Here is a 9229-nt window from a genome sequence, read left to right as displayed (position 1 = left end):
ATATTAATTTTTTGAGAGTAAAGTGAATTGTAAAATCAAAACTAGCTAAAGAACCTGGACATGTATAATGACTTCAGATAAAAGCAGATTATTCTCAACTACTGAGTTTTCCATGGCTACCCTGCTTACCAGCAATACATGCAAGATCTATTTTATGTTACTGGGGTTTAAGGGGAAAATGGCAACAACTGATCTGGAGGGGAAACAAATAATAAATTTAACAAATGTATCTGGGGAGAAAGTATTTTATGTAATAGTTAAGTGTAAACGCATTCTTTTTTTAAAATAAATAATACTCTAAAGATTAAATTGCTGTAAATGTATTCAAAGCTGCTAGTTTATTCCTCTAAGTCCTTTCTCTTTTGCTAAAGTGCCTGCCTTTTTGTGTGTTTCTTTTTAAACTAATTTATGAAGAATATCTGGGTAGACTTGGAAGGGACCTTAGAGATCCCTAGTAATGAAAAAATTCAGTAGAACTGGAGCAGGACAAATGGAGATTAATTTCTTTTTGACAGACTTTTCCAAGTCTTACACCAAACTCCTGATAATTACCCTTTGCGTGTTTTCTCCATGATTTCCTACACAGTATAACTCTTTACTTTGCTAACGAGAATGGTGAGTCTTCTGTTTTATTTCTGTTAAGATGCTTTTCTTTATCTTCTGCTGCATCTTACATTCTGCCAGAAATCAATTATATTACCCCATTTTATTTTTGAGAAAATTCGTGTTGTAAATTGTGTGTCTCTTTTATGTTAATCTTCTAGGTGTTTACCAGTTGCTTAGCATCTTGTTCTAGCTGCCTGTCTCCAAGTGTTCTAATCTATAATTCAGAAAGTCCTCCCTTTTTTTGAAGATAATCCTTTGGTTGGCCCTTTTCAGTCCTGTTGACCTCTCCTGTTCTCCAAAAATTGATGGCTAAGATAGTCGTCTTAAGTATTTTAGAGTGAATTTCAGTTGATCTTGCTGCCTTCAGTACATTTTCTCATGTATGGTGTATAACTTTGCTGCTGTTCTTATCCTTTGTAAATACATCCAAAAAAGGTTAAAGAAAGCACGGAAAGCTTAAACCTTCTGTGCATTACCTTTCTTAACTCTTAATGGACTTTTGTTTTAATTGTTCTTATTTATTGAAGTGTCCTCTCTAGTTGCCTCACATCCCTTGCAAACTATAACTCATGTTGCTTTGCCTTTCTGATCTTTGTTTATGTATTCTTTTGCTCCTTAACGTTCTTGTTGTTGCACCTTGAGCAATTGCTTTGTGATTATTCTTTTACTAGTCTTTAAGGATGAAGCTATTTTTGGTCCGTTATCATCCTGTCTTTACAATGGAATGGTTTGACACTGTGCCTCTCAAATAGCAGTGTAAAGAGCATAAAACCATTAAGGTATGTGTCAGGATCCGGCACAGGAGATGACAGAACCGGAGAAATACGGCTTACAATGTTTTCTACAATGAAGAAGAATCTGTATTTATTCAGTAATAGACCATATTTAAACCGTTTCAATATTTGCTTATTTACATATTGTGCAGAAATCAAATTACAGGTAAAACCTGTTCTTAAGTATTTACATACCTACTTGTGAGCAACAGCTGCTTTTAGATACAAGTAGACACACTTTATCAACTGTGTTTTCAAACTGTGCATACTCAAAATTGTTAAAACTTAAATCCATTAATTAACATACAACTATTAAATTTTAAGCACTTCCAGAATAGCAAAAATTCTCGACAGTAACTGCTGGCTGCTTTATCGTGTCCTGAATTATTCCTTCATATGCTGATTATGCTTTAGTAAGAGAACAAATGAATTACAAGGTATACTAATGATCACTAAACTAGGAAATAAATTTGGTAAAACAGTATTTTGCATTGTACATCAGTTGTTTTTCCTACCATATGCTGTCATGGAGCTCTCAGCCTTATTTCCAATGGTAGCTTCCATGATATGGAAAGAACTAATCACTTGGGAAGGGTGAAAATTATTTAGGGGTCCATTTGGCATATGGAGGAATGTAGTGGGAGTTTTAATCCAAGTGAAGAATCATTAGATGGTCAGTTCAAATATGCACAGATTTAGGAAATTTGGTAATTTCCTATTGCACTTTTCTGACTTGGCCTATGTGCTTTTTAAAGTTTTCTCCTTAGTTTGCATTGCAGCGTAGTTCATTAAAATAACTGTTTATTTGACGATTTGAGGGGCTGGCATTGGGGATGGAAACAGTGGGGTGTTTTGTTTTTAATATGCAACGGTTTAGTGTAACTTTTCCTGTTAGTGCAGGATTATGAATTGTTTCCTCTGGGTATGAGGAAGCAACTGATACTGCTTTTCTTTAGTGTTCTTACTTTTTGGTTTTGAGATGCCATATTTTTTTTCTCATCATGAAGGTGAGAAATAAATTGAAGTAGCCAAGGCCGTTGTGACACCATGTGGAATTACATGCACATAGTCACTTTGGGCGGGTTCAAATAGCAAACTGAATTTTAGGAATTAGTATCAACACAGTGTGGTTTAATTCTGTGAGGGCTTCAGGTGGGATTACCTGCAATTAATGTTGAGCTTGGTTACTTAGAAGCTACTGTTATTTTCCCCTGTTCCTGCCCCCTTGAACGTTTAGTTCTTAGCATCTCCGGTTTTCTTGCGCAGATTTTCTCAGGCTCGCTGAGGCCTGTAGCAGGGCACGCTGCTTGCTGGGAAAGCCCAGCTGCATGTTGTGTCCAGCGTGGGTTTCCGGTGCCGCAGYGGCCTGGGACTCTTTCCCTCTGACGTGGGAGCGGGTTGCAAAAATGCCTGGTTTGGGCCTTTCTCTTGGCCAGCGATCTCTGGGGAATGTAGAAACCTGTCTGTTGGGGGCTTTTAATGGCACGGTGGGGGCAGAGCTGGCTTTGCCCACACTGTGTGTGTCTGGGAGCTGCTATTTTTAGCCCGTTGGTTTTTAAACCTTTTGTCATCACAGAAAGAGGAAGGGAACAGTGAAATCACTTTAATAACATATTTCCTAGTTGAAGTGACTTATCTGTGAGGCCTAGACAAGGGCTGTGTCATTTCCTGGATTACTTATCTTCAGTTTGGATGGTCCATTTTACTGTGTAATGTTTTGACCCAGTTTCTTAACTGTAGTGCAATTTCAGTGTTAAGTGAAGTAAACTAGGCCTTTGAACAAAAACATAAAGCTTTAAGGAAACACCTATGTCAAAATTCTGGTGCAAAAAAACCATGGGTGTCTTTCATGAAGTACACGTTGACATGTACTGGAAATCCCTTATCTTAAAATTTATTTTAAGAGCGTAGAATTCTGCCTTTGAGGGACGCTGGATACAGTTCATGGGGGTAAAAGCAAGTTGATGCCCTTTTCAGCTCCTCGGGGTGCTCACATTGATCACCCCTCCTGGGTAATGCCGCCCGTAGCTGACTGTCCGCAAAAACTAGGGTGCTCCCAAATAGTTAAGAAGGGGCCGTTCCTGTGTTCTCATGTTTCTGTTCAGCAGTAGCTGCTTGTGCAAATTGCTGCCAGGATTCTGGGAAAAGGAGGACGAAAGAGCTAATCAACAAATTTGCTGCAAATATAGTACCCAGTTTTTACAGCCTACGGTTTTTACAGAAAAGCTTTGGAATGGAAATGACAGAGGGAAGACACAATGACATCTAAAATGATAATAAACAGCTCAGTTTAAATTAGAAGTTATGGTTCTTTTGGACTTTTTAATGCATCTTCACTGAAATGTCTGTTGGAATTGATAACTTCATTTTTTCCCTTGAATTTGTGAATGATATTTAAATAGGGCACACTAACAATGTTTTTACTTGGTCAACCTCTAAAATACCTTTGCATGAAAACCATTGGAATAACACTTGAACTTCCCTCTCTTCTCCAAAAAATGTAAAGAACAAAGATATGCATAATTTATTTGTATTAAAACAGAGTGCTTTTATTTCTTCTCCCTTAAATGTCCACGCAGTTGTTAGTGATCATTAAAATACTGTTTCGGTAGCAATAAAAGAAAAATGGAAAAGGATTGAAAGGATATTAGTCTGTGAAGAGAGAAATAGAATAAGAATGTGCTCGCAGCTTAAGAGAATTAGCTTTTAAGTCTGTGAAAATGAGAACTGTGATTCATCAGCAAAATATGCACAGGATGAATTGTGAAACTTTAATTGCATTAGGGGATTCTAGAGAGTGAAAAAGGCTTTTACTTCAATAAGTTGGCACTGTAAACAGCAGTCATATATTAATGCAGTTACATTGCAAATATATTAATGAAAGTGTAGCTTAAAATCTTATTTGGTGCTGGAGTTTTGTATTGTGTATAGGCTACCAGCTAATTAGAATTGGGACTTCCTTGTGCTAGGTACTGTAAAATCATAAAAGATGGTACATCCGTCAGATCATGCAGCATGGTCCTTTTTGTGATGTTGCAGGTAAAGATCCATATTTCTGCAGACACACTGTACTAAAGAAGGAAATACCTGTTTTTGAAAGCCAGTGTTTGCTAAATAGCTTTGAATTGCGGCTTCTGTTATGTTACTTTGTAGGAAGTCACCTACACTAGTTTCGGTCGGATATGTGGTGTCTGTGTAATTGATGAAATGCCTAGGCCGTAAGTATTTAACAACCTTGTTAGGTTTATATCTTTAGTAAAAATTTCATCAGCTCTAAAAATGTGTATAGTCTTCTGTTGCTCTGGAAGATGAATAAGGTGTCCTAGTGCATCACATATAAAATGTTGACAAGAAATGAGAAATTTGGTAACTCATTAATGGGTCTTGCAAGAACAGTTATGGTCAAGGCTCAGGTAATGGCTATAAATATTGTTCTTAAAGTCTGAAGCTTGATATTGTGTATTCTTCAATGTCTTCCCCTTTTTGTTTTTTAAACACTAGTTTATGTTTCTTTTAATAAGTAAGTTCTAAAATAGATTTTAATGATGTTTAAGATCTTCAGATCACTGTTCTTGTTAAATAAATTCAACAATAAAATTCCACATTTTTTCTGTGCTGAAACTGCAATATTGTAGGTATTGCATCTTTTGCCTTTTGGGCAGGGGGTTGTTTGTTTTTTGAGAATTTTTGCTTTATAAGATGTTTTAATGCATCTGTGAGGTTCTGACGTTTTATAATAATAATGGCAAAGAAATAAATGTAATCCTCTCAGGAGCCTCACAGACGAGCCTAGTGAGATGCAACTGATGTTTCTGCACCAGTTTCAAACAAATAGTAAGGCAAGCTTATATTCTGAGATTTTTATCAGAGGGAAATAGACTGTAAAATCACATAAACATGTCTGTTCTGTAATTTCTTGAGCAAGTCCTGTTTTTCGTATATGCTCTAGTGACTGCTACTGATATTTTCCAAGACATTTTCATTATGTAGGAGGAAAAAAAAACCTATTGCAATTGAATCTCTTAATTTTGGAAGTGCACTTAATCACTAATGGCTTTTGTGGTGAAACTAAATACCTCATCTGTGGAGATGTCACTTGTGTTATTCATGTATATGTTTAGCACAGTCTGGTATTCAGAATGTGTTTGATGGTCTTGGGCCCTGCCTTTAACTCTGTCCAGGTAGATATATTATTAGAATGAATATAATAATTTTAGTAAGATTTGTAATAGAAATGATCCTTTCCCAGTTATATTTTAAAAAAAATCAACAGGTTAACTATAGCATTACTTATGTCTGTCAGATATAAAGAAGAATGAAGGACTGTAGTTCTAGTGGTTGCTTATTAATAAATATGGTATTGTCTCTGATTTAAATCTCTCTGATTTAAATCTCTGTGATGCCCTGTGGAGGTTCAAAGAACATTAAGAAACAATCTCAGGATTTTGTTTTTAGAGCAAAGAACAGAAGTGTTGGTCCAGGCAGAACGCTGGAGATGCTGCACGTGAGGGGAGCCTCTGGCTCTTCTTAGTATCTGAAGCTTTCTACTTTTATTTGTCTGTGTATGACTAGAAAAGTGTCTGTACTTTCAAGTGTAATCCTTTTAAGCTAAGGAAGATGGAAGTGTGTATCAGGTATTTAAAATACTGTTTTTAGTTTAGATTTCAGTGGTCTCTCTCCTCGCCATTCTTAATGGTACCAAGACAGTTGTTTTATATGGAGGCATTGAGAATTGGTGTTCTGGCTTGTCTTGTGTTGAGTTGCTCAGAAAAAGTAATCTAGTTTTGTGAGCTTGAATTATGTGGTGAGTTCTCTTCTTACCCTTAGGTCATGTCTTGCTTGTGAGAAGATAACTGCGCAGTCAGTTTTTGAAAATCCAGAGTAAGAAGGGAGAGAGAGCCTAAACAAAGCAAAAATGTGGATAATACAAATGTAAGGAATGTGCAGTAAAAGTGTAATGGGGGAAAAAAAAAAAAGAAATTGACTGGACCAAGTATCTTAAATTGGTGTTTCACCAGTAAGATTACTATTCCAGTTTAAGTCCCAGTGCCGCTAATTGGTGGTAATGTATCTATACTCTTTCTAGACTGACCTGGAGTCAGTCAATGTGTTTTAGCTCCTTTGCCGTGAATGGTGCATACACATACTTCAGAGCTAGTTTTATTAGCCTGCTAGGAGTATAACGTATGCTTGAAGAATATATAACCATTCTCACTATAGTAGTTTTAAGCAAATTGTTAATTTCTATTTTAGAACTCAATTAACTTGTTTTTCTTTCTTTCCAGGATGGCCTGAATTCCTTGGTCCTTGATCTGGATTATCCAGCGCTGAGGAAAAACAAGAACATAGATAATTTCTTAAATAGATGTAAGTTGCAAGTGGACCTTAAACGATGACACTGCTGTGATTGCAGTCTTAGAAGTTGAGTGATCAGAAATGCATTACTCATTTTCATTTTACTAATTGTTATAACTCTTGTTATAAAGCTTGTATTTTAAAGACTCACTTAATCACAGTGATATTTCATTATATTGATAAAAATATGTTGTAAAATACCAGCTGCAGAGTGTAAGTTTTACAACTACAGTTATCAATTTTTTTTAAGATAACTTTTCCCTTAAGTATCTACTATAAAGTAATTTGCAAAGCATATCCTAGTTATCACTTTGTAGTAATCAATTACTCAAAATGTAAACTTGGCATATAAACTCTTATCTAATCTAAGAGAGAAGCCTTCTGTTGACTTTAAAACTGAATTATTATATCTTAAAGTTTGCCGCATCATTTGGGTTGTGTTTGTTCTCTTATAAAGAGCAGTCAGCTTCTTTCCACAATATCTACAGCACTTTTTCGACCTCGGTGGCATATTTCTGTGCCATTTTTCTAGCTCAAAAAAAGTGGCTGTGTTGGTGTCCAGAGGGCTCTCTGTGACAGGGAGAAGCAAATGACAGCCTTTTCTTTGCTGCCCTTACACGCAGAACACCACTTGAAGGAACAGGATGCATCAGCATACAGAAGCAAATGAAACTTGCTCTGTTGAAGTAAACTAAGGACCCAAGAGTTGTTCTTGTTTGGTAGTATTGCATGAAGCATGCAAGACAACATGGCAAGATTAAGACCTCATCGCTTCCAAGAGACCAGATGGCTAGGGAACAAGCAGAAAGAGAATTTTCTCAACAATGAGTAGTTCAGTGATGTATCCAAACTGACACAGCATAAGAATCTAGTGTAAGCATCTATATTAAAATTACTGTGAGGGAAATGTCCTATCTGCAGCCAATGTGAAAAGGATGCACATGACAGTATCAGTACCTTTTATGAGCTATTTAAATCCACCGGTGTATTACAATACTATTTTTGCAGTATGACAAAGCTAGATGCCTTTTTCACTTGTAAGTTGTGTGTTCATGAGGTATTCAAAATAGCAGCTATGGAAAAGAGTTAAACCTTGGAAACTGTGTTTTCTTCTGTGGCCCCAAACATTCTTGCTGGCTGGCTGCCCTTTCCTGAATGCTGTTGCTCTCTTTTCTGCCTTAGCTGCTCTCCCTACTTTAACCATAGTTGTGCTAATGTCTTAAAAATTATTAAGCATCCCATATGATAGGCAGGCTACCAGCAGTGGGAGAAACCTACAAATATACTTTGCTTCACAATTTTATGACTGCCTTGTCTTTATATCAGCTGATGGTTTACAGATGAAATAGCCATAGAACAGCTAAAGAGGATTCTGAAATGCATTTAAAAAAAAAAAATCTGACATTTATGGATATGTGAATCCCTTAAATTCGCAGTAGTTAATTAAGTGTTTTCAGCAATGTACTTCACACTTACCTGAAGTGTCTTACAAAAAAGAAGTTATTTACATTTAAAGAAGTTATTTTGGTTCACACATTGTGGAGCAATGCATGTCTTTCAGGAATTAGTCATATAACTTCTGTCCTGTTGTAGTATTGCCTGAGAGAGAATGGAAAATAGTGCTGCCTATCTTGTGTGATTTACACTTTTTGAAAAAAGTCTGTCTGAAGCGAGACTTTTGTAGACATTTGATGCTGGTAATATATTGGCGTTGAAACTGAAAGAGTCCATCCTGGCTCAGCATTTTGTTTCAAATTCCTTTCCCATACATGTGTTTGTGTAGTTTGTTGTGAACTAGGTTGAGGAATTGATCAGAACTAACACAAAGGGTGGCCTGCTTGGTTCGTTGGTTTATTTTTATTAAAGTTAGTCAGGCAAAAGGAAAGCAGAGACCCGTTTCTGTTTTTCATATTGCTTCACTGATACTTTTGTCAGCACAAAGGGAGCTGTTCAGGGGCAGGAAGAAGCAGGAGGAGAATGAAACTCTTATTGGCATTGCCAGTTTATATAGTTTAAAGTTGCTGAAACCACCGCTTAAGTCTCTTTGGAAATGATTCTGAGGGTAGCAGGTGTCAGTGGAAAGGAAGAGCACGCGCATGCTTGCCCCACTATGCAAGAAAAGCTGTGATGACCAGGAGAAAGTTCTGGCCTCTCACTGCCTCAGACTTGGAAAATAATTTGGGAATAGGATTCAGAACTTATGGAAAAGTAAGAAAAAGATCTCCTTGGTGGAGGAGGATCGGGTTAGAGATCATTTAAGCAAACTTGACACCCACAAATCCATGGGCCCCGATGGGATGCACCCACGAGTGCTGAGGGAGCTGGCGGACGTTATTGCTAAGYCACTCTCCATCATCTTKGAAAKGTYATGGAGAACAGGAGAGGTGCCTGAAGACTGGAAGAAAGCCAATGTCACCCCAGTCTTCCAAAAGGGCAAGAAGGAGGACCCAGGGAACTACAGGCCAGTCAGCCTCACCTCCATCCCTGGAAAGGTG

The 9229-nt window shown here is 37.1% G+C and overlaps 1 protein-coding gene across 7 annotated transcripts in view; it reads left to right on the top strand.

Moving 5' to 3' along the window:
• Positions 1-6663: 6663 nt before the first annotated feature.
• The window catches only part of ROCK2 (Rho associated coiled-coil containing protein kinase 2), a 55632-nt gene continuing 53066 nt past the window's right edge, over positions 6664-9229 (top strand). For 3 of the 7 annotated variants that reach the window (XM_026078949.1, XM_026078979.1, XM_026078959.1), the window contains exon 1: positions 6664-6746. The gene's annotated coding sequence lies outside the window, so the exon portion shown is untranslated. The remainder of the gene's footprint in view (positions 6747-9229) is intronic. The other 4 variants (XM_026078989.1, XM_026078995.1, XM_026078940.1 and 1 more) reach the window with 2 other exon arrangements.

This window comes from Apteryx rowi, unplaced genomic scaffold, assembly GCF_003343035.1.
Source record: "Apteryx rowi isolate R43461 unplaced genomic scaffold, aptRow1 scaffold_114, whole genome shotgun sequence".
NCBI lineage: Eukaryota > Metazoa > Chordata > Aves > Apterygiformes > Apterygidae > Apteryx > Apteryx rowi.
The sequence above is the reverse complement of the archived record's forward strand: the minus strand, read 5'-3'. Positions and strand labels throughout refer to the sequence as shown.